The sequence below is a fragment of the Paroedura picta genome, chromosome 6, assembly GCF_049243985.1.
Source record: "Paroedura picta isolate Pp20150507F chromosome 6, Ppicta_v3.0, whole genome shotgun sequence".
NCBI classification, from domain to species: domain Eukaryota; kingdom Metazoa; phylum Chordata; class Lepidosauria; order Squamata; family Gekkonidae; genus Paroedura; species Paroedura picta.
In genome coordinates this window covers 44,322,196-44,347,124 of record NC_135374.1, presented here as the reverse complement: position 1 = coordinate 44,347,124, position 24,929 = coordinate 44,322,196, and positions in this window count along the sequence as shown.

Below are 24,929 nucleotides of genomic sequence, written 5' to 3'. Positions count from 1 at the left end.
TACAAACAAATGAATAATGGTCCTGCATAGAATAACATAGTCTGAAGAAGTCTAAAGAACTATATATTCTTCTTGAAAAGTGATAACACTTGAAAATATTGAGGAAAAAATGAGTGCGTTTTTTAAATGAAGTCACTCTTCAGAGACAAATTTCACTTGATTTATACTGTTTTAGCATTTTGCCTCATGCAGAGATTTCTGCTTGATTTACTAGGTTCTTCTGAGCATCTGAACTGGAATTGGGCTACCAGGCTGCAAAGTGAATTAGAGCAGTTAGAGAGTGTTGCTTGACCTGAGAGGCATAATTCATCACATTTAAATGCAGAGGGCACTTTGTAACACTTACTGCAGGTGAGAGACAGTAATAATGATACTGGGCCTTCCTTTAATTATATATATCGAGCAAATGAATGGGAGGGTCTAATGATCCTTCTCAACTTGAAAACTTGGGAGTGAACAATAGGGTTTAATGTTGCAAATGATGCATACCTTATTAAATCAAAATTAGAGTTCATTCTGAAACTGATTTTATAATTTTTCTATTGAATAGAATCACTATCTATTTATTACGGAATCAAATTCATCTATAAAAATCAAGCATTTTTGGCTTCAACCCAATTCTGGCTTTGAAATCCATGTGCTGTACATCTTCCAGCATTTTATAGTATAAATATAGGCCTCCGCGCCCCCAAGAACTTTGCAGCAGTTTTTCCAGACCTTCTGCCCTTCTGCTTCATTGTAGGTTTCAGTTTCTGCCTGACTTTTCTTTGCACTCCTTTGACCGAGGCCTGGAATCTCTTAATGCCCAGCATTGCTGTACACCTCTTCTTGCTCCGTCCACCCTGAATTCTCCAGGGCTTTCATACTCTTTGTAGGTTTTTATTTGGCTGTCTTTGTTTATACTCATGTAGGCCATCTGGGTAGCAAGCTGTCATTCCCTGGCAGACTCTCTGGAAAGATATATGGCCTAAGCTGTATGATGGCTGCTGCCGACTCAGATTGGGCCTTGATTGTACTGGGCCAGACTCAGTTGCAAGAAAACCACCATTGCTGGACTGGGCCCAGTTGCTCAGAGGCTGCTGGTGGTCCAGGCTTAGTTTTGCAGTGACTGCCACAGGACTAAGTTGCATGGTGGTTGCTGCAAGGCAGGGTCCAGCTGTGCAATGGATATGGGCTAGTTGAATATAGTGGATCTCTGGTGGTTGTTGCTGGCCTGTTCCTAGTAAGTCCTCCTCCATTAAGAGACATGAGAGTGTGGGCGGGCAGGATCTTTTCCAGCACTGATTGGCTTTCAAGGGCTCCCTCCCCCAAGGGCTATGCTTTACAAAAACAAGGTTTAGAAGGTTCTGCAATATTGTTATTGTTGTCTAGAAACCTCCAAAATGGCCACTGAGAGGTCAATGGGCATTATTTTTAAGCACAGGCTTTTTTCTATTATATAGTGGATCTATTTTTTGTTGTTTTGGGGAGATTTTGTTTTGTTTTCTGGATTTCAGATTTCCCTACAAATTTGAGACTTTCTTTAGACTTATAGAAGAACTAGCTTCAAATCCCGTTCCTAAGAATGGGCCCTGAAAGGGTCCCCTCTCCTGGCCAGTCAGGTTAAGGTGGCTTTGGGCCACAGCTTGCAGCCAAATCAAGTGGGGTGGGCGGGGGCTGAGCAGCTCTTTAGCAGGGCCGAGACAGAGCTTAGCAGGCAGGCAGCAGGGAGACCCTTGTGAGCAGGCCCAGCCTAGCAGGCCAAGAGGCCATCATTAGCAAGCCCTCCACCACAACTCTTTGCCCAGGACCCTCTCCCCTTACCTGCTGCTGGCTCCAGGCACTGAGGCGTTTGAGAGCAAAAAGGCTAGGGTCCGGCGCCGGAGGGCGGGAGCTGCACGGGCAGGGCCAATCAGGACAAAGCTGGCTGCACGCTGATTGGCCCTATTCCAACTTGGACAGCTGGATATGTCCCACCCCCTAGGCTGTTTCAGAAATATGTAGAGGAACAACAATGTATAAGGATATATCCCATTCATCCCTAGATTCATTTTGTGGATTCTATGTTCAGTATTAGATACATGATGTGACATATCCATAAAACTAGGCATGAGATGGAAAAAGCTGATAGGTCTTTATCTCCTACTAGATACTAGAATTACTATACTAGAGATGTGAGAATTTGGATAGACCCAACAAAGTTGATTAGCAGAGAAACTCCTTATTTACACAAAACATGACAAACTTTTGGAATTCAATGGCAATACAGCAGCCTGGTAATATCTGTGAGGTCAAATGACTTTCAAATTGAATTAGATGTATTCATAGAAAACTGATCCAACAATGATGATAAGCCAGGCTGGCTAACCAGGAACCTCCATGTTCAAAGAATGTACAGTTATCCACAACCATTTATTTATTTCGATAATTGCTCTGCCACCTTTCCATAGAACCTGTCCAAGGTGACTTACAAGATAAAACAAACAAAAAAGATTAAAGAAAGGAAGCAAGGCTCATGGAAGGGTGCTTGCACTCGAAAGCTCACACCTTGAATAAATCTTTGTTGGTCTTAAAGGTGCTACTGGACTCTGAAGATAAAACATAACAACGCCTCCCCCAAACTTGGATGATGGCAACATATGAGGTTTGGGCTTTCATGCCTGAATCTGTGATCTTCCAGGATATATGGGTGGCCACCATGGGAATGGTCTGATCCGGGAGTTTCCTTCTGTTGCTAATTACTAGTCAAAATACCAAAGGCACAAATCTGGCGAAAAGTGGGCAAGTCTCATAGACAGGGCCTAGAAGGCAGATCCATGATAAGAGACAAACTTAGCACAATCCAGACTCCTACCACAAGCACAAAGCAAAAACTGAATGGGGTACACAAAGGAAAAACTCAAGCATATGAGAGCAATGTTTACACTTTTAATAATGTATATAATGCATATATAAATGGCACACTATAAGGACTTAAGCAATTGGAATACATTCAGAGAAACAAGTTATCAGTTTTGCAGGCGGGAAACTCTTATGCATAATAATCCTTAGCAGAGAATTTAAAATCCAGACAAGCCAATAGGCATAGTCTCTCTTTCTCAATATCACACAGACTCTCTTTCTCTTGCCTGCCTACAATTGACCCTCCGACTGATTGTTCTGGAGGGTAGCTACTCCATTCGGACAGTATTCCATAAAACTTCAAGCTGGAGCCACCCTACCCAGGAATTTGTTTTGGGGATAAATAAGCAGTGAGGGAAGGCAGAGGGAAGGGGATAGAACAAGGAATATATAAAGAAGGGGCAGGGATTAATATGAAAATAGAAATAGGGGGCGGTGGGAAAGAAGACTGAAATCTCTTAGATTAGTAGAGAAGAAAACTAAAAAGAGGAAAGCTGTCTATATAATGAATTGTGTGAAGTCTAAGAAGAACTGGGGAGGAAGAAATTGACAAAAGGATGTGTATAATCCTCTGCACATTGTTAATTAATTCATTCATTAATAATTATATTCATATCCCACTACTCCCACATAGTGGCTCATGGCAGGTAACAATAATCCTCAGAAAACCCCAACAATAATAAAAGCCCTGCTAAAACCCAGGGCCATTCCGCACAGTGTTAACGTTGCTGAAGTTTTACCATTGCGTAACACTATTTATTTTTCGTTATTCACAATGTCATACACAATCTGCAACACTCCTGCAACACTCCCACAAAAATCGCTTCGTTGTAGCGCTTTCAGGGAATCCACAAAAGTGGATCCCCCTTAAAAACCCACTAGATTCTTGAGAACAACCTGCAACACATCTGAAAATGACATGTGCGTTCTCAGTATAGTGGTAGCAAGCATGTCCCTCCCTAAGCTCTCGCACCCGAGCTTCCAGCATCGCACTCGCCATTTTCCCCTCTTAAACCAGCAAAATTAAAGAATAAGCGATGCTTCTTTGTCTGAAATCCCTCCACAAGCAATTATCTGTAAAGTTTCCAAGCACAATACTTTAAGATCATGTAAACGTCAGCGAAAAAGGTCTTTCTGATGCATCGGACGAACAAATATACATTGCTACTGATGTTTTTAAAGGAGGCACAAAAAACAGTTTTTAATGGGAGGCATGAACACAACAGTTAATTGGCTGTTCTGTTTGATTGACAGCCAGGGGCGGGAGGAAGCAAGGAAAAATATCACCTCCTTTGGTGCGATTTCGACGAGACTGGAAACTTGTGCATTACGAGAACAGCACTAGTGGGAGAGCCTATTTCTCGATATAAACGGCAGCTGTGTGCATTACCGAGACCTGCCGCTTTTGTTTGCAAGTGCTTTTCAGTAGCAGCCAAATTATCAACATTGCGAAATGGCCCTCATTAAAACCCACCCGTGATGGCAACAATGACATCCAAGGACTATATTGCATCTACTGTCATCTGCCCCCCCTCCTTCAATGTATGTGGTGTTAGGAAGCCAGTTTTGTATGATTTTAAAATTTGTAAGCAGCCTTGAGCCTTTGAAGAAGGGTGGACTAAAAATCCATAAATAAATAAATATCTTATACTAAAAAAGCTCAGCATATATCTCTCCAGAAATAGCAATATGCTCTTCAAAAAGTCTCTGTTTCAACAAACAGAATATGTCAAGGATGACTATTTTTAAAGTAAATTAACATATATTTAAAAGTTTGATTGTAGTTGAGATGTGACTATGGGTGTTTCCGCACAAGGACCAATGTTGCCAATTGTTTCCACAAAGCGGAAACGCTATTTTAAATAGTGGAATCTTGGCGTTACACATACCTGCATTTGTAGTGGAATCCAGTAGCGTTTCATTTGTTTCCCACAGGTTTCCGGTTTCGCAGGAATCGCTAGAAAGGAAGCAGTTTTTTCTGTGCTTGGTCCCGCCCCTGGCCGTCAATCAAATGAACAGCCAATGGGTGGTTGTTATCATGCTCTGGAAAAGCCCCTTTCCCTTTAAGCACAGGTAAAAAAAACACGTTGCAACGAATATGCGTTGATTCGTTGCAATGGAGAGACCCATCTTGCTGGCATGTGAGCTGGTGATTCATCATTACCACGCTCCCCCGAGTGAAAAAAAAATCCCCCCCCTGCACGGGAGCGATTTTCGGCCAAAAATAAAGGGAACTTGCAAAAGGGGCTGTGTTATGCTTGGGGACTTAGGGGAGCTTTAAAGCACTTCTGTGGAGGGACTGTAGCCAGAGAAGCCTCGCTGGGTGAATGAAGCCTCGCTGGTTCGTTGCTATTCCCGCTCGCTCCGAGGGGGGAAAAATGGCGATCGCTTCGCTGGAAGTTCAGAGGAGAGAGCCAGGGGGAGGGACTTTATTGGAACCGCAACAATGAGAATGCACAGGTCTTTTTCGCTAGTGTTGCAGATTGTTCACAAAAGTGTAGCGCTTTTCGAAGGGTGAATCCACTTTTCCCGATTTCTCCTAGAAGCGCTACAACGAATTGCTTTTCACGGAACTGTTACAGGTGTGTTGCAGATTGTGTGCGACATCTTGTGGAACTGCAAATTAGTAGTGTTTACAATATGAAAACCTTCTGCTACATTAAACTCGTGTGGAATGGCCCTCTGTATTGTAAATGTGGCCATAATGACATTTCTTTCTTTGTTCCTCAAAGAGGACCCTACTTCATTCACACATGGTGGGATTCTACCTGTCACTTGTTCTTCTTGTTCCTCTGCCATTCATTTAGTCACCAGAAAGAGAGAGGTTATGTGGAAGGGAGCAGAGGGCTTTACCAATGCATGCAAAAGCTTATTCTGAAATTAACAGAAGGGAAATTCTTTCTGAGGTCTCACTCGGGATTGCCAAATCAAACTGCAACAAGCGGAAGGAGTGAGAAAAAGCACTGGACTTCTAAAGCAGGGAGAAACATCTCTAGGGATCCATACTTTTTCACGTTTTAGCACCAAAACTGAAAAGGAGCTGTCCTTTCTCACTCTCTCTCTGTCTCACTCTCTCTTTGACTGATTCTGCAACAGGAGACATACCTTGTTTTAGTCTTGCTTTGGACTTCAACTGGATGATGCGAGTTGACACTTTGCTTTCTGCATTTGGGCTTTCCTCCCCTCATTTCCCAGGCTGCAATTCATGACATGCTTTCCTCATTAGGAAGAAGGCAGCCCTCTATAATGCTTTGCTCCCTTCTCTTTTCTAAATAGATTTTTTTTTTTTTGCAAAATGGTGCTTGCTTGCATCTTCTGCATGTAAGGTATATTCTGAATGTAAGTCCCAGCAGCAGATTGGAGAGGGGTGCCATGCCAGCTTGGCTTCTTGATTTTGCCCAGGATCTGTGCATGCTGGGAGGAGGGTGGGAATTTTTGTTGAATTATGCCCACTACAGACTTTGCATATTCCCACAGAATCATCATGAATCCTTACTCAGAAGAGTATAAAATCATTATATGTATTTGGTAAGTTCAGGAATGCATTGTGCATTTTTGGCCCTGGCCCCAACCATTTTGGGGAGCTGGTAGAATCAGCTCCCAGAAGAGCTAAGGGCCCTGACAGAGCTATCTAGGTTCAGCAGGGCCTGCAAGATGGAGGACAGGGGGAGGGTTGACCATAGTTACGAACTGGTGGTCCCGCCCTGTCTTAAGTATGCGGAAGATCTACCCAGAGTTACATCATTAGGATCACTGTAATTGTCCTTGGTTGCGATCAGCTGAGTTGGTTTGGGGGAATATTGTTGATTTACGCTCCCATCTTTATCATTGGTTTTGATACTGGGATTAATGCTATCAATGTTTTAATGGGATTTTATGGGTTATGTTGTTTTTACTGTTTTATTCTGTAAGCTGCCACGAAATGACAGTCAAGGTGGGGTATAAATTCAAAAATAAATAAATAAATATAAAAATGATGTTGTAAAACAAAGCATTGCTCTTCCCCTTTTCCTCAACTCCACCCTGCCACTCTTTATCTCCTCTACTGGGCTCCGGCCTGGAATGCCAAATTACTCCAGTTGTGTCCATTTGAAGTCCACTCACATTCAGCTCTTCAATCTCTTCAAGGTTGTTAACACACACTCACTAATTACTTATGGATGAAAACTGAGAAGGGGGGGGACTCCAGACTCTGCCATTAAACTTGATATGTGATTGGCCCTGAGGAAACAACTGATCTTCCTGGACTAGGTGATTTAAGGGGGGGGGGGATAGGGACGATCAGGTAACTGAACTTGTGGGAAGCACCTCATGTCTATGGGCTGGCTAGAGCCACAGCAGTAAGTTTTAGTATTTTTCCATGTTGCCTCATTTCAACTTTGGCTTGCTCAATTTGTGCAATTGCAGGTTCCTTTTTAGAAACTGTATAATAAATTTTCTAATCTTACGAGATGTCTGGTCATTTGGGCACCTGTTCTCGTAGAACCCAGGTTCCGTGACAGATGTTTTCAAAAGCTTCGGTATGTTAACAGCTGCACTGCAAAGAGATATTGGAGCCTTCCTCAGGATTTGTGTGTATCCAAAGGAATTCCTGACTTCTCTCCCCTTTGATCAATCAGCTCCAACAGCATTTCAGAAAGTATTGTACAAAATGCAAATCTAAATTCCAGTTAGATTACAGAACTCATTCTTTGAATTTTTAGGCTTGTTTGGGAGTTTCCTGGTTGTACTCTTCAAGAAGAAGGACTTGATTCACCAAACCAAGGCACTACTGTTAGCTGAGCTGAGTGGTAGAATACAACCCTTCTTTCTGTATTACCCTTTTGCATTTCTGTATTACCTTTGTTAAGTTCAGATGTTTCATAAAAACAGTAAAGAACAACCAAAATATTTGATCATCAAGAGTACTGTGGTAAAAGAAATCTGTGTAATTTATTGGAGTAGATCCAACCATCATCCAAGATATCTTCCTCCAACTTAAGTGTCTCATCCTCCTATGGAAGTGCTGCTTAATTTGAAGTTTGGGCCCTTGTATGGCATGAATGCTTCAAACATGAGCCGAAAGGAACTTGGAGTACAAATATTTTAATATTTAAAATATCGCTGAACCTTGTTCAGTGGGGAGACAAGATAGATTTAGGATTCACTCTATTTAGCTGAAGCATAGGACCCACATAAACAATTTAACAATATTACGTACTTCTAAATCCATTAAAGTCAATAGGCTTAGGTGTAACACTTCTCAGGATGGAATTGTTGGAGAGCTGCAATTAATTCAAACTGTGAGTTCCCCCCTCCCTTTCTTATCAATGTAGGGTCATATTGCATTGTTTATCAGTAACAGTGCCAGATTCCTGAATTTCTCAGCATCTTCTTTGTGTTGTCATATTTGTGTGCAGTTCCCTGCTGCTTTCTGCTTGCATATTCATAGGTGTCTGATGTGCCTTCCGCCTCACTAGTGGGTGTCTGTTATGATTGTGTTCTTCTTGGAAGCTGTTGTTCACATTAATTGACAGGGAAAAATAGGTCTAGCAGATCCTTTTAAATGGTAGGCCTTCCTAGACAACTGAAGGCTAGAAATAAGGATGAGTTTTCTTTGGTTTGACTGGGATATTGATTTCAGAGGTGTGGGTTTTCCCCTTCACTGTTCCTCACTCTGTTGGTCTGAAATTATGTTACAATGATTGCTTGTTACTGTAAATCAAAACATGGTCAGAGAAGGGTATGCTCAGAAAGTGCAAAAATTTGCAAGTACTATAATTTGACTGAACTACTGCCATATTCCTTTAAACAGATGCTAGGTGTTGCTGATAATCCTCCATTTTGTTTTTAATCTCTTCCCCATCATGGGGCTGGTGAGGCCAGCTTCTTATCTTTCTGTCTGTCTCTGGACAGAATCACTAAACAGTTTTTTGGTGATTACCATGACAAAAGACAAGACAGCCAGGAGAAGCTTAATTTCATTACCTTACTGGAACAGAATGTGTCTGGGAAAGGTGATGCTTCACCCAGTAACTGGCCATTAGACTGTTAATCAAAACTTGTCAATCATTAATCAGTGTGTCCTTAGCCCTATAAAGAACCTGTTGTATTAGCATTTCTCAAAGAAAGATTTCTCTTGCTTCAGATTGATCTAATTTAGGCTCCTTTAAATTGCCTGCCAAAACCACTATTCTGATCAGATCAATACAGCCTCAAACACACAGCCTCAAACATACACCCGCTTCATCTATGCACTTCTTCTGGTTTTATCCTTTGTCCAGCTAAAGAAATTTCCTCTTATATACATGATGTCTCTGCTTTTCTAACCACTTTGGACTATGTAAAGAGATTATTTCTGTCTTTTCTATTCTTTTGTCTTTTTTTGAGGTCCAGATGCTTGCTCACACCCCCTAACACTGAAAATCAGAACTTTTCTTGAATTCTATGAATAGGTAGCAATAATCATCTTGGCTTTCTCTTTTACTTTACCTTCTAGGTATCTTGCTAGTTGCATCTTGAATGGAGTAATTTGCACAGTAGTAGGGTTCATGGAATAATTGACTTTTGATATGAACTTCTAGTATTCCTGCTAATTCTCCAATCTAGACCTTTATACTATTTCTCTCAACAAGCATTGTTTTCTCATGGTGTGGATATGTAGTATTCCTTCATAGCTGGTAGTGGCATGTCACCATTGTATATTACACTTTGTGGCTCACTGGCCATAATGAGACAAATTTAAGTAAGGTGTAGAGTCTAAGTCAAAAGAGCCTCTTGTGGTGCAGAGTGGTAAGGCAGCAGAAATGCAGTCTGAAGTTCTGCCCATGAGGCTGGGAGTTCAATCTCAGCAGCCGGCTCAAGGTTGATTCAGCTTTCCATCCTTCCAGGGTCGGTAAAATGAGTACCCAGCTTGCTGGGGGGGAAACGGTAATGACTGGGGGAGGCACTGAGCAAACCACCCCGTATTGAGTCTGCCATGAAAACGCTAGAGGGTGTCACCCCAAGGGTCAGACATGACCCAATGCTTGCACGGGGGATACCTTTACCTTTAGAGTCTAAGTCAGTGTCATGACCTACTTGGACCAGATCAGTGACTCTGACTCTGGAGTCATTAATGGCCAAACAGGCCCAACATTGCAGACATGCCAGCTGACAATGTTCCAATGGCACCAAAGGCCACCCTCCAAAAGACTGCATAGGAAACATTGCTACTAGCCCCTGAGGCAGCAGATGAGAGGTAGCAAGTAATATAAGGATTGGCATTGGGATTGGCACTATTGAAATGATTCATCAGTGATCTGGAACCACCAATGAATAGTATAGTGGCCATGTTTGCAGATAACACCAAATTACTCAGGATGGTGAAAACCAAGGCCAACTAATGAGGAGCGCCACGAAGGTCTTCATAAACCAGGTGAATGGGTAACAATGTGGCGCATGAATTTCAATGTTGTTACACAATGGGACAAAAAATCCCAGCTTCTAGTATAGGCTACTAGCCTCTGAATTTCTTGAGACTGAAAGAGCTGGGGATTGTGGTGGGTAGCTTAATGCAAGTGTCAACCCAGTGTGCTGCAGCAGTGAAAAAGGCAAATTATGTTAGGGATTATTAGGAAAGGGATTGAAAAATAAAATGTCTAATGTTATAATGCCCCTGTATGGGTCAAAAAGACATCACAGAACTGGAAGAAGTAAAAAGGAGGGAAGAAGTAAAAAGATGATTAGGGGGTAGGAGGCCCTTCCCTGTGAAGAAAAGCTGAAGAGTCTGGGACTTTTCAGTTTAGAAAAGAGACAACTAAGTGGGGTGGGGGACATAACAGGGCTTTATAAAATTGTGCACGTGCTGGAGAGAGTTGACAAAGAGAAATTTTTCTCTCTTATCCAAAATAACAGAACTCAACAGCATCCAATGAAACTGATGCGAAGTAGATTCAGGATGGACAAAAAGAAATACTTCTTCACATGGAGAGTGAATAAAGTGTCGAATTCTTTGCCAGAGAATTTAGTGATGGCCACCTGAATAAACAGCCTTAAAAGGGGACTAGATAGATTCGTGGAGGTTAGGTCTAGCAGTGGCTACCAACTATGCTGACTGAAGGGAACCTCCACATTCAGAGGCACTAAACCTATGAAAACTAGAGCCTCTATGCAAGGTTGCTGGCCCCCCAGAAAAAACGGTTCACCACTGTGTGATATAGAATATTGGACTAGATGGGCCATTCATCTGATCTTGCTGGGCTTATGTTCTTAAGTGGCAAGTATACTGGCCAACAAAGCATCTACTCAACTCATCACTTGGCATGTGCAAGGAGAAGATTTTGACTGTTTTTGATTAATCTGAATCACCTATAGTGTAGTTGTGATTGGGCCAAATTGATTCAGATACGGACAAATTGATTCAGCATCTTGGAAACAAATGGTGCAATTCAAGTTTATGGGGATTTACCCCTTTTCATCTTTTCATTTGGTGGGGTGGGGGTGAGGTAGAGGCACCAAACTTTCAGCATAGCTGCAGGAGCCTCTCCTCAAAAGAACCTCCAAGATGCGAAAATATTGGACTAAGGGGGTCCAATTCTAGAGGGACCCAAAGCGGGTGCCCCAATCCAATCTCCATTATTTCTTATGGTGAGAACAAAACAGGGAATCTTTCTTTAAATCACAGGAAATAATGGTGCCATGTTTTTGCAACTTGAGGGTTCTTTTGAGGAGAAGATTCTGCCTCTAACTTAACACCTCCCCCCCCCAACCCAGGAAAGACAAAAAGGGAAACTTTCCCCCCGTTCTTGCTAGAATTGCCAAATAATTACAGCTTGATTCAGCCATTTAAATGTACTGGGAAATGGTGATTCAGACTGGATTCAGCTGGTTTGTGCATGAATCAAGGCTGATTTTGGTACCTTTGGGTCAAATCAAATCGACTTGCATATGTCTACTCACCACTTCAGATAGAAGGAGAGAGCCAGTCTGGTGCAGTGGTTAGGAGTGCAAACTTCTAATCTGTTGAGCTGGGTTTGATAATGCACATGCAGCCAGCTGGGTGACCTTGGGCTTGCCAAGGCACTGATAAAGCTGTTCTGACCAAGCAGTAATATCAGGGCTCTCTCAGCCTCACTCACCTCACAGGGTGTCTGTGGAAAGGGAAGGTGAATGTAAGCTGCTTTGAGACTCCTTCGGGTATAGATAAGTGGCATATAAGAACCAACTCTTCTTCTTCTTCTAGAATTTGCACTTCATGCTAGCACTTCAGAGAGAATTTCAGCTTGGAGAACTCTTCTTGGATATCACATATGCAGGGGATCATCATTGTTTCCCTGCTATTGGACGGGGTACAATTGTCATCTGTGCCCCAAGCCAGGAATTTGGGAGTGATTCTGGATGCCTCACTTTCCATGGAGGCCCAGGTCACTAAGGTAGCCCGGACGGCGTTTCTCCATCTACGCCAAGCTCGGCTACTAGCGCCCTACCTGCCCCCGGAACACCTGGCCACTGTGATCCATGCAACGGTTACTTCTAGATTAGACTTCTGTAACTCGCTCTACGCGGGCTTACCCTTGTCTCTAACCCGGAAGTTACAGCTGGTACAGAATGCAGCTGCACGGGTCCTCACTAAATCATCTTGGAGGTCCCATGTTCAGCCTCTGCTGAAGCAGCTGCACTGGTTGCCAGTTTGTTTCCGGATCAGGTTCAAGGTTTTGGTATTAACCTTTAAGACTATACGCGGCTTGGGTCCTGCATACTTGAGGGACCGCCTATCTCCTTATGCCCCCCGCAGGGCACTTCGCTCTGCGGGTAAGAATCTGCTGATGATCCCAGGACCCCGGGAGGCACGCCTGGCCTCGACAAGGGCCAGGGCCTTTTCGGTCCTGGCCCCTACCTGGTGGAACGAGCTCCCTGAAGAGCTGCGGGCCCTGTCGGAGCTCTCTGAGTTCCGCAGAGCCTGCAAAACGGAGCTCTTCCGCCAGGCGTTTGTCTAAGGCCAGGTGATGGCCCGGGGCTAAGATCGGACCCCTCTCCCCGGAGGGGGGAGGCCAGTACTAAACTGACCTGGTTCCCCAGAGTGTTCCATCCTATGCTCAATTATCCTCCGTTCCCTTCTGCTCATCCAGTGGGCCTGTACGGGAATAGTTTTAATCGCCATCACTGTGACTTAGTCATTGTTTTAATGGGGTTTTAATGGGGAATTTTAATGGTTAATATATTGTATCTGTATTAAAATGTTGTGAACCGCCGCGAGCCGGTTTCCGAGAGCGGCGGTCATACAAATCAAATAAATAATAATAATAATAATAATAAACCACCCCCACTGAAGCAATATGCAATCTCTCTTCCTTGCTTTCTTATTGCAGTTATTACAATGTGACTGCATTTTAAAGGGCATAACTAGATTTGGACCTCAAAAGACCAATTCTTCTTTCTCTTGAACACTGTCTGTTTTCTTAGGTTACCAGATGCAAACCTCTGCTATTAACCTGTGTTGGGACTTTTGGGCTTGGCCTGGTCCTGAGTCCCTCCAGAAGAGTAGAAATGCAAAGTAACAGAATATTTTGAAAGTATGCTGTTAAGAATAAGCATACTTTGGGAATAAGGCACAGATCCAGACTCACAATACTTTGATGTTTAAAGTAATCTTTATTAGGGAAGATTTACTATATATGTGATATATATATTATCATATTCATTGTTTCAGTCTCCTTACTGAAGCAGAGTGCATAAACATTAAGAGTGGTTTAAAAAGCAGCACATTGCAAGCCTCTATGGAGGGCCTGCAAGCAGACTGCATGCCACATATAAGAAGATGGAGAGAGCTGAGCCTAACCAAGGATGTAGCTCCTTGCACACTGCTGTTCCTAAAAAAAAGAGGAATGTATTTATTTATTTATTTATTTATGGATTTATAGACCACTGCTCTCCAAAAAGGGCTCGCAGCGGTTTACAGCATAAAACAATAAAAACACATAACCCCCAAATGAGTGGGAGCCCAGCTTAAACAAAGAGAACTCCCTGGCATGTGCTTGGGATTTTTCCACTGCAATCCCAGAATGATATTTAGGTGTCACTAGTGAACACATAGGTACAGTTTAGCAGCCTAACAACTTTACAACAACCATTCAGAGTTGACTTCACCCAGTTACTTGGTTATTGCAGTTTAAAGAACTTGCCATTTTCTGTTGGCCTAAATATCCCCCATGCTCTCTCTGCAAGTAAAAACCTTAACAGCCTACAAAAAAGACATATTCTTACTGAACAGTATACAGTTTGGTAGAGTCTGTGGTAAAAGCTAAGTCTGTGGTAAAACTTCATATAATTTATTCTGGTTTAAAATATATAGAGAAGTTGAATAATACTTAGAATTATTTCAGTTATACAATGGTGCAAATTTGAACCAAGGAAGACTAAAAATGGTTGGCAACAGTGAGACATTATAAATTTTGATCAATAATCCTCTGTGAGCAGAAGGCCCTTTAACTGAAGGAAAAATCTTCAATTTTAATCAAGTATCCTATCTATAGCCCATTATATTCCAGAAGGTTCTGTGACCATCAGCAGTAGCTTTTCTGGAGAAACAGAGGTAAGGGGAGAGCAGATCTCCACTGCTTGATCGGAATTCAGGGCCTTTTCGCACGGGGATCTTTGTTGCAAATTGTTTGCGGAATGAAAAATCGCCATTTAAAATAGTGGAATTCGTCGTTATGCATACCTGCCTTTGTAGTGGAATCAGTTGCGTTTTTTAGCGTTTCCCACAGGCTTCCGGTCTCGGCAGAAATCGCTAGAAAGGAAGCGCTATTGCCAAGCTCGTCCCGCCCCTGGCCGTCAAGCAGCCAATGGACAGCCGTTAGCATGCTCCCAAACAGCCCCTTTCCCTTTAAGAAAGGTTTTTTAAAAAAAAAAACAGACCCATAGCAACGAATCTAGGTAGATTCGTTGCAACGGAGAGACCCATCCAGCTGCCTAATGTGAGCTGTCGTTTGATTGTATGATCGTTGGCACGCTGCCTCGAGTGATAAACCCCCCCCCTCTCACGGGCCCGATTTTCGGCTGAATTAATGTGTAAAAAATAAAGGGACTTTATTTCAGCAAACGGGCTTTTATGTGGTTTGTGCTTAGTGACTAAAGGTGAAGGACTGAAGCCAGGGAAGCCTCTAAACAGAAAGAGGCTCGCTGGTGCGTTTATCCCCGCTCGCTCGGAGAAAAAAAAATGGCGATCGCTTCGCCGGAAGTTTGGAGGACAGGCTCAGGAGGAGGGACTTTGAAGAACCCGCAACAATGGTAACGCACAGGTCTTTAGCGCTAGTGTTGCAGATTGGTTGCAGGAGTGTATCGCTATCCGGAGGGTGAATCCACTTTTCTGGATTCCCCTGAAAGTGCTACAACGAAGCGCTTTTTGCTGATTGGTTTCAGGAGTGTTGCAGATTGTCTGCGACATCGTGCGTTAAGGCAAATTAGTAGCGTTTTCAATTAGCAACCATTGTGCTATTTTGAAGCCGTGCGAAATGGCCCACAATTTCAGTTTGCCTATGACCTCTGTTTATATGCCTGGCAATGTGTAACAAAAACAGTTGTAGTTGACTTATACATGCTATTGTTAGGTGAAGGGAAGCACACCCAAGAACCCTTAAATGATTAGAACAGAGCATGCAGTGCATCAGTGGAGCAAAAGATGACACAAAATAAGAAGAATCTTAATTACTCATAGCCATTACTGGTTGTTGGGAAGCTTCATTAACCACTTAACCTAATGGTAAACCCAGAGCATAGCAAACCTTGCCGTAATGCTAATTTGATATTTGACTTTGTGCATAGCTCATCCTTTGTCCTGTAATGAAATTGTGTTTGGTATGTCCATGAATGCTGAACAGTCATCTTATTTTCTGAGGAAATATACATAAAACTGATAGATGCCAGGCAAATGCTTATGAAAAATTCCAAAAACCAACACACAGAGAAAATAATTGCTAGGGAAAACATTCTGTGTTCAGGCCATATGGAAAAAGCAGAGAAACACAGAATGGGTGTTTTGTTTATGAAGATATATAAAAATGCTGATGAATATTGAATGAACATCTTTTGTTCAAGATATTCAGGGAACATTGACAAATTTGAAATTGATTTTTGCTAACAATGAGATAAGGAGTATGCTAATAGCTGCACTGTAGATGGTATGCCCTCTACTTTAAAAATGTGAAGAAATTAAACATTCACTTTTTTTTTTAAAAAAAAGGTTATTCCATGGACCAGGCTCATAGTTATGCAAAATGAGCATAACAAGGGCTATGGTGGTTTTTAAAAAATGGACAGCCTTAAAAGCTGGCTCCTATAATCCTGTGCCCAAGAAACTAGAGGAGCTGTTTTGTTCATGGTTGCATATGGACTACATTTAGTATCTTCTGCTCTCATTAAACATGCCAGGTATGATACTAAAGAGTTCACTTTTTATATAAAACTAGTTTCTAACCTTCAAAGCTGCAAGTGAAAAAGAAAACCAATGGGCTATTAAAAAAAACAAAACAAAACAGAAGTTCAGGGAGAAAACTAGGTGTGATGGCAGCCAATCCATGTGATAGAACTAGGTTGCTGCTGAATTGCAAGGATTTAAAGGTGATGGTACTGAACACTCTTTCTTTGGGTTCTCCCTCCCACTAGTTCTTGACCATCATAGGACTAAGCAGATTTCCCCATTTTTCGCCTTTATTTTTCTGTAATTCTTTCCTCTCATTAAATTTTGGTTTAACCAGGGAAAGTTCTTAACTCAGCCCCCAAATTGATCTCTACATTTTCTAGCTGCTTCTGTTCTGAAGTGCTTTCTTTCATTTGTCTCTTGAGCAAAGAACCTCCTTACTTCTGGGCAGATTGGCTCATGGCATTCTTACCTATGCTTTTGTAACTTTGGCAGGTCTTAGTTGGAGACAATAATCAGTGAGTTTCCTTGAGTTGTGGGTCTCCACAGTGCTCAGCCTAATCCCACGTTCTAGCCACAGCCTGCTTACTTATCATTTACCAGATTAACTTCAAGGCCCAGGCTATTCTATGTATCTATGCTATAGACATCAGTGTTGTTTCCCATCACCTAGCAAAACAACCTAATTAATGTCCTGATATCTTGTTTCTTTGCCACTTCCCTAAGCCCCATTTGAGGTGAAGACAGACTTTCTTTCTAACTAACTCCCCTCTCCAAGTTCATCAGCCTATTGTTGGCTGATGTCATTTAGTATTTGCATACTCCTCCTGCATACTAGGATCTGCTGAGATGCCTGGAGGACAGAACTAGAGGCTGACAATCTCAGAAAGCCATATTGGTCTTTAAGCATAATACCTCTTTAAGGACTGGAGATGTCCCGGAGGACTGGAAGAGAGCAAATGTTATTCCAATCTTCAAAAGAGGAAGGAAGGATGACCAGGGAAACTATAGACCAGTAAGTCTGACTTCTGTTGTGGGGGAGATAATGGAGCAGATATTAAAGGGAGCAATCTGCAAATATCTGGAGGACAATTAGTGATCCAAGGAAGTCAGCATGGATTTGTCTCCAACAGGTCCTGTCAGACCAACCTGGTTTCCTTTTTTGACCAAGTAACAGGTTTGCTGGATTGTGGAAATTCAGTTGATGTTGTTTACTTGGATTTTAGTAAAGCTTTTGATAAGGTTCCCCATGATGTTCTGATCGATAAATAGAAGGAATGCAATCTGGATTTTCAGATAGTTAGGTGAATAGGGAATTGGTTAGAGAACCGCACTCAAAGAGTTGTTGTCAATGGTGTTTCATCAGACTGGAAGGAGGTGAGTAGCGGGGTACCTCAGGGCTCGTTGCTCGGTCCAGTACTTTTTAACATATTTATTAATGATCTAGATGAGGGGGTAGAGGGACTACTCATCAGGTTTGCAGATGTCACCAAATTGGGAGGACTGGCAAATACTCCGGAAGATAGAGACAGAGTTCAACGAGATCTGAACACAATGGAAAAATGGGCAAATGAGAATAAGATGCAATTTAATAAAGATAAGTGTAAAGTTCTGCTGTAAAGGAAAATAATTTTCACAGTCAGAGTACTTCAGCAGTGGAATAGGCTGCCTAAGGAGGTGGTGAGCTCCCCCTCACTGGCAGTCTTCAAGCAAAGCTTGGATACACACTTTTCTTGGATGCTTTAGGATGCTTAGGGCTGATCCTTCGTAGAGCAGGGGGTTGGACTAGATGGCCTGTTTGGCCCCTTCCAACTCTATGATTCTATAAACACTTGTTGATCAAATATATGCATGTGTATATTTAATTTGGAGGATAACGATAACCCAGCTCTGTCTTCACAAACCTTTGATAAACCTATTTCAGCCCAGAAATGTGAGGCTTTACTAGTGCCATATTTGGCCCAATGGTGACTTATGAATGTTTGATTGAAACTCTTCTTTTCTACTTGTGCCACTCTTTCTTCTCTCCATTCTCATCTTCCTTTCTGCCTGCTCTAAATTTAGATAGGGCAGAACCAGTCTTTTACTTAAGTTAGTCTGCAAAGCAGAATGGTATGGTGCCACATAAAGCAGCAATAGATCAAGGAATATCTTTTAAGTTAGGAGTTGAAAGCCTTTGAGCTCTAACCCTTTTGTTTACATTGTGGACTGTGATTATCTGTAAGAAGGAGGAGAGGTATTTTGATAAAACATACTCAGTTTATGTGCTTTTAGCTAATTATAGCCATGTATATTTTTTTCAGTTTTTATATACAAGTTTTCCCTTCCATTAGGGAACAGAAATGATGGCTGCAGTTTTGGGGTCTTGTGCATTTCCTTGACTCTGCCAAAAGGTAAAAAGCTGGTTTCTTCCAAGACTGCATCCTCTTTGTCTTGATCTTTATTAATCAGAAAGTACAGACTGGAAAGGGATTTAAGAAAAACAATCAAACACAACTGTCAGAAGTTATTGCAGAGTCTACTGTGAAGATTTAAAAAGAGCAAGTACAAGTTATAATATTGTTTGATCACAATTCACTTATGAAATATGGATTATATAACTAAGTAGATCACAGAAATCTTTGTGAGGAGAAAAGCATCCATAGCTGAAAGGCATATTGTTTGCGATGTGCTTAGCACATTCATTTTTCTTTCTTTCAAGGCTCCATGCATGCTGGGAGATGGAAGAAGAAGGCGAATCCATTCCTTTGCACAGGACAGTGCATTGTAGAGCAATGATAATGTACAAGCTTTTAAACTGGCTGGAGTCAGACCTCAGAACCCAGTCATCAGTATTAGTGAGCTACAGAAGACTTGTGTTATTTAGAATATCAATGTTCCCTCGGAGTCTGTGGACAATTGAAAATCCTATTACCCTGAGGAAAATGAAAAGACAAAGGAAACAGCTAGAGTGACACTAGAGAAAAACACAGGACAAATCTGAAAAAGAGATCACCCCCCCCCTTGATGCACATCTTAATGTAGTGAGGGGGAGGGGAATTGTGTGTCAGTAAAGCTGAGAGCAATAGCATAAGACATCTAAATTCCTAGCAGAATCATTTAAGATGGAAGTCACAGCTAAGACACCAGATGCAGATGCATCCACTCCATTGAGGATTAATGGCCACATCCACAGAATCGATAGTTTCAATGTTGATTGGGGTGGAGGAATCCTTGAAACAGCAACAGTGGTGGAAGGTGACACTAGCAGACAACAGTGGTGGACATTACAGTTAGCACTGTGCAGAAGAAGGCAATGGTAAACCATGTCTGACCAACTTTTACCTCAAACACTCTATGATGGGACAATCCTAAATGGAAAAAAATATAGTGCTGGAAGGTGGAATCTCCATTTTGGATAGCACACAATCAGCTACTGGGGAAGAGCAAAGGCCAACTACAATTAGCACTATTCTTAATGATGCAATGGTACTTAAGCCAAAAGGTAATTCATGTGTTGACATGACAAAAACAAAGCCCAAAGCTTTCTGACATATATAACAAAAATATGGAACATGAGAAGCATGGATTAAGGTAAACTTGAAATCATAAAATGAGAAATGGAATGATTAAGAGCCAGCTTGTTGTGGTTAGGAGTGCGGACTTCTAATTTTGCGAGCTGGGTTTGATTCCATGCTCTCCCACATGCAACCAGTTGGGTGACCTTGGGCTTGCCACAGCACTGATAAAGCTGTTCTGACCAAGCAGGAATATCAGGGCTCTCTCAGCATCACCCACTTCACAGGGTGTCTGTTGTGGGGAGAGGAAAGGGAAGGTGAATGTAAGCCGCTTTGAGACTCTGGGTAGAGAAAAGCGGCATATAAAAAACAACTCTAATTCTTCTTAAACACTGCAATCCTCGGAGTGAGTAAATGGACTGGATTAGGAAATTTTCAGTCAGCAAATTGTGAAGTGTTTTACTCAAAACTTCAGATTATAGAATAGAATTATAGAGTTGGAAATGACCATACAGGCCATTTAGTCCAACTCCTTGCTCAGTGAAGGATCAACTACTATTTAGATACAATTTTATAACCAGTTCCCTATCCACCTAACCATCTGAAAATCCAGTCTGCAGTCCTCCAGTTTACTCATCTGAATATCTTGGGGAACCCTGTCAAAAGCTTACTGAAATCCAGTTAGGCAATATCAACCAAGTTTCCATGATCTAGTAAGCCCATTGCTTAGCAGGAGGGCAAGTTTGGGCTGACAAGGAAGACACGCACACACAGCAAAACAGATTTTTTTGGCATTGTATTGGCCACAGCTTTATTCACCAGCTGGAGCGGCGGCACAGAGACTCTGGGCTACTTCATAGTCAGCCAACCATGAGGAAACCAGACCCCAGAGAAAAGACCATGGTTGCCGAGCCCTCGAAACCCCATAGTCACTGGGACCAGCGCAGGGAGAGAAGCCATTGCAATAAGGAATTCCAACAGGCGTGAGCCTCTGATTGGATCCCCCAGCTGCCCTGGCCTAAACCGCAAGCTGTGACAAAAAAAAATGGGGGGGGGAGGGGGGAAATAACCAAGAAATGAACAAGGTACATAAATGAAAAAATGCAGAATTACAATAAAGACTAAAAACCAAGCAAACACTAACAAATATTAATAAATATTCCTAAATATTATAACTATACCTTAACTGTAAAACTAACCCAAAAACCTTAAGCCAGGGTGGGTGGGTTTTCGCAACCTCCTGTTGAGCCGGTCCTGGAGGCAAGAGGCCAATTAATGGCTGAACCACTCCTTTAAAAGGGGCAGCTCAGCCCACGCGCGGGACGCTTGGAGCCTCTCCGAGTGACCCGCGAGCAAGCTTACAGCCCCGTGCGCTGTCATCCTGCCGCTCCCCGCCCGTCCGCGTTGGCAACTTGCGGCCGAGCGATGAGGCATGGCCGCGATTACTCAGTCAAAGAAGTAAACCAGATTGGTCTTGCAGGACCAGTTGAAGACAAATATGTTCTACCTTCCTTGGATCAACAAATTGTCCTTCAGATGTTTGCGGATCACCCCCTTTAAAATCTGCTTCGTTATCTTCCATGCAACTGGGGTCAGATTCACTGGCATGTAGTTTCCAAGGTCATCTATCTTCACTTTCATGAAGATTGGGATAACATTTGTTCTCCTCTAGTCTTCTGGCACATCTTCCATCCTCCAAGAGGTCCTAAACATGGACAATGTTTCTCAATCTCTTCAGCAAGTTATTTGAGCACTCTTGGGTGTGCATCATCTGGCCCAGGGGATTTGAACTCATCCAGTGCAGAAAGGTGTTTCTTGACAACCTCTTTATCCATGTCAACCTGTCTTCCAGACATTATACCTTGCTTACTACCATTACAAGACGTGTCCATATTCTTCTGGGAAAACGCAGAAGCAAAATAGGTATTGAGCCTTTCTACTTTCTCTTTGTCAGAATTCCTCCATCTTTACCCAACAATGATCCTATTATCTCATTTAACTTATGTTTGTCCTTGCATATTTGAAGAAGTTTTTCTTGTTATTGTAGGCTTCCCTGGCCAGTCTCAGCTCACTCCCAGCTTTGGCCTTTCTGATGGCTGACCTACAGTGTCTACAGATACTCTTCTTTAGAGGTTTTTCCTTTCCTCTATTTCTTGAACATTTCCTTTTTCTTCCTTATCTCCTTCCTAAGTTCTCTTCTGTTCATTCAATAGGCTTCTTGGATCTCCTATCATGTTTCTCTTCCATCATTCTTGTTCATGGGATGACTCTTAAATCTCTGAGTTTATTAAATTCTACCCTATGAACGTCTAACACACTTCTCACTATGAACTTCCTTGTCCCCCCATCTCAAAAGGAATTCTAGGAGGATATGATGATGATGATGATGATGATGATGATGATGATGATGATGATGATGATGATGAAATTTATATCCCGCCTCCCCCCGGAGGCTCGAGGCGGGTTACATAAAAACTAATCCCCTAAAACAATAAAAGCACAATAAAACATAATACAATTAATACAATTAATACAATTAATACATCATCACTCCCTCCCCAAGGTACCCACTTCCTTCACCCCACTACCCGCTCTTGCCTGTTGGTCAATATTGTCAAGTATGGTTGAACCTCTTGTAGGTTCTTCCACCATTTGTAGGCCAGGCAGGTCAGAAATTTGCATGACTGAACGCTTAGCAGAATTTGTTTTCCAGCACACATACAGGAAATTGAAGCCACCCTTAATTACAAGGTCCTGATGCCCAAATATCTTATCAAACTGCTGAAGAAGGGCATCATCCACATCATCACAGTATTTTCCCACCATCTAAGGTTGTCAAATGGCACCAAAATATTGGGACTTACTCCCAAAGTAAATTCATTGGTCTCCCTCTATCACTGTCTTCTGCTTCTGGATATGACTTTTCTTGTTTTGTTTAGCATACCCACACAGTAACCAGTTGTGCTCTGTATGACTATGTTTTTATTGAATTGTTCAAATATTTCAAATTTACCTTATTTTAGATGATGTTTTAATGTTTGCTGCTTTTGAACCCTATTTTGGTTCAACGTGCCATAGAAATGTCATTGATTAATAAATGAAAATAAATATGGTTTTTAAAACCTCATAGAATAGTTTTATTTGCACAACATCCACTCATGTTCCCAGATTTGGTTTGTTAATATAGTTCTAAATTGACATCCCTTCTAAATTGTGCCAAATTGGCTGTGTATTATGTTTCCAGTTCTACTCTGTAATGTAGATCAGTTTCTCCTGTGGATGGGTGAATTTATTATCCTGCCTATCAACATTCTTCTGGCTAAAAATTGCATAGTAAATGGGTAAATGGGTAGTTATCATGCAGAGACTGGAATGAAAAAAACATATACTAGCTGTGGTTTAACAATGCTTCACAATTTCATTAATTAACCATATATGCAAGGGGATTAATTAATGTTACACTGAACAATTTCTCTAGGGCTGCTAAAATGAGCAATGTAGCATTGGGATTATCTACCCTTCTTCTCTTATATTTGATCAATACCACCCTTAGAAGTTGTGGTTAAAATTCTCATACTGCTCCTTACAACCAACATATTCTAAAATACTTTGTAGGGGCTGTCCATGTCTCCCAAGCCTCTAGGATTTGGGATAATTTAATGTCCCTGGGTATTTTGTGCTTCAGATCCCTATCCCATAACAGTACTCAAAAAACCACCTTCAGCACGCAAATCAAGTTTTGAAGTTTTCCCTGTTCCCTTCTTATTCACTCACACTAGCCCTGATAACTGTACTAAACAAATGCCAATTGATCCCGATCATAATATGATCCTTTTCAATCTGGGGCCTTTTGTCTAATTTGACAAGTATCATCATATACCCAGGCATGGATTCTAAATGAAAAAGCTGCTAAATTACTGTAATTCTTTGTCCAGGAATAGTTTATTTCCACACTACAATGCCAAGCATGTTGTTCATTTGCAAGTAGTAATATGGAAAAGGAATAGTAGTATTTATATACATTATTTATAGTCTGTCTTTTTTCAGGGACTCAAGCAGCAGTAGTAGCAGTAGAATCGTATTTTAGTTCTTTCTAGATTATATCATTATTTATGAACTCATATAATTGTAGTAATAAAGCACAATAATAGTTATTGCTCATAAAGTATCAGTTACAAGCAATGAGACTTTCACTGTATGACTCTGCCTTCCAAGCAGCTCCAAACTGATGGCACTCCATATAAGAGAAGTAATAACTTCAGTTCAAAATGTTTTCCACGTTCTTCTTCATTCAATAGTAATCCCCCTTTTTTGAATCAAGACTGAATTTAATTCTCTCCAATGTATCATCCACTGTGATTGCCTTACTTTGGCACTCCTAGCTTATCAGATTTTAAATTACCATATAAATCTGCATACTTAGACAATATAAGAAACATCGGTTTAAATGTATCTAATCTCATTTTCAAAGTTAGATAAGAAACAATCAACACTTTAAAATAAAAGCGATAGCCCTAAGCAAGGAGCTGGAAGTCTAACAAAATTATCTACACCAATCATCATTAACTATAATAATACTTGCAAAACAGAAAACAGTGGAGTAATTAATTGTAACACCTACATGGTGAGAAGAATCAGGCAAAAATCTTCCCAAATTACATATTGTTGTCTACATTATAAGTCTGTGATACCAAGTGAAGTTGCTATTTTTTATTTCATTATTAGCGATGATTCTTTAACATCTTTAAAGTGATATGAAGCTGAATGGCTGAGCCAGTGGTAAGGTTGTATGTTCATACTAGCAACGTGCTTACGAACCTGAAGTCAAGTGTGATGGACAGTACTTTAAAGACAAGCTTCAAGGTGCTGGCATATCAGGGAGCTGGAAATGAAGAGTTAATTCTTCATTATGGCAGACAGCTTGAGTCATAGGCTGCTCCAAAAACACTGGTCAGTAACAGCTTTGAAAGAAGTTATATGAATACTGCATGTTGAGGGAATTGGAGGTTTTCTGACAGAGACCTGTGTTGAGAGAAGATCATTTTGAGCCTTAGCTGCTAAAACATCTACTCTGAGGAAAATTTAAGCTGAAAGCAGTTCTACACAGACAAGAGAAATAGGCATAGTGTTTGACAGTGTAAGCTGATTAATGGGTTGAGACTCCCAATCAGGCC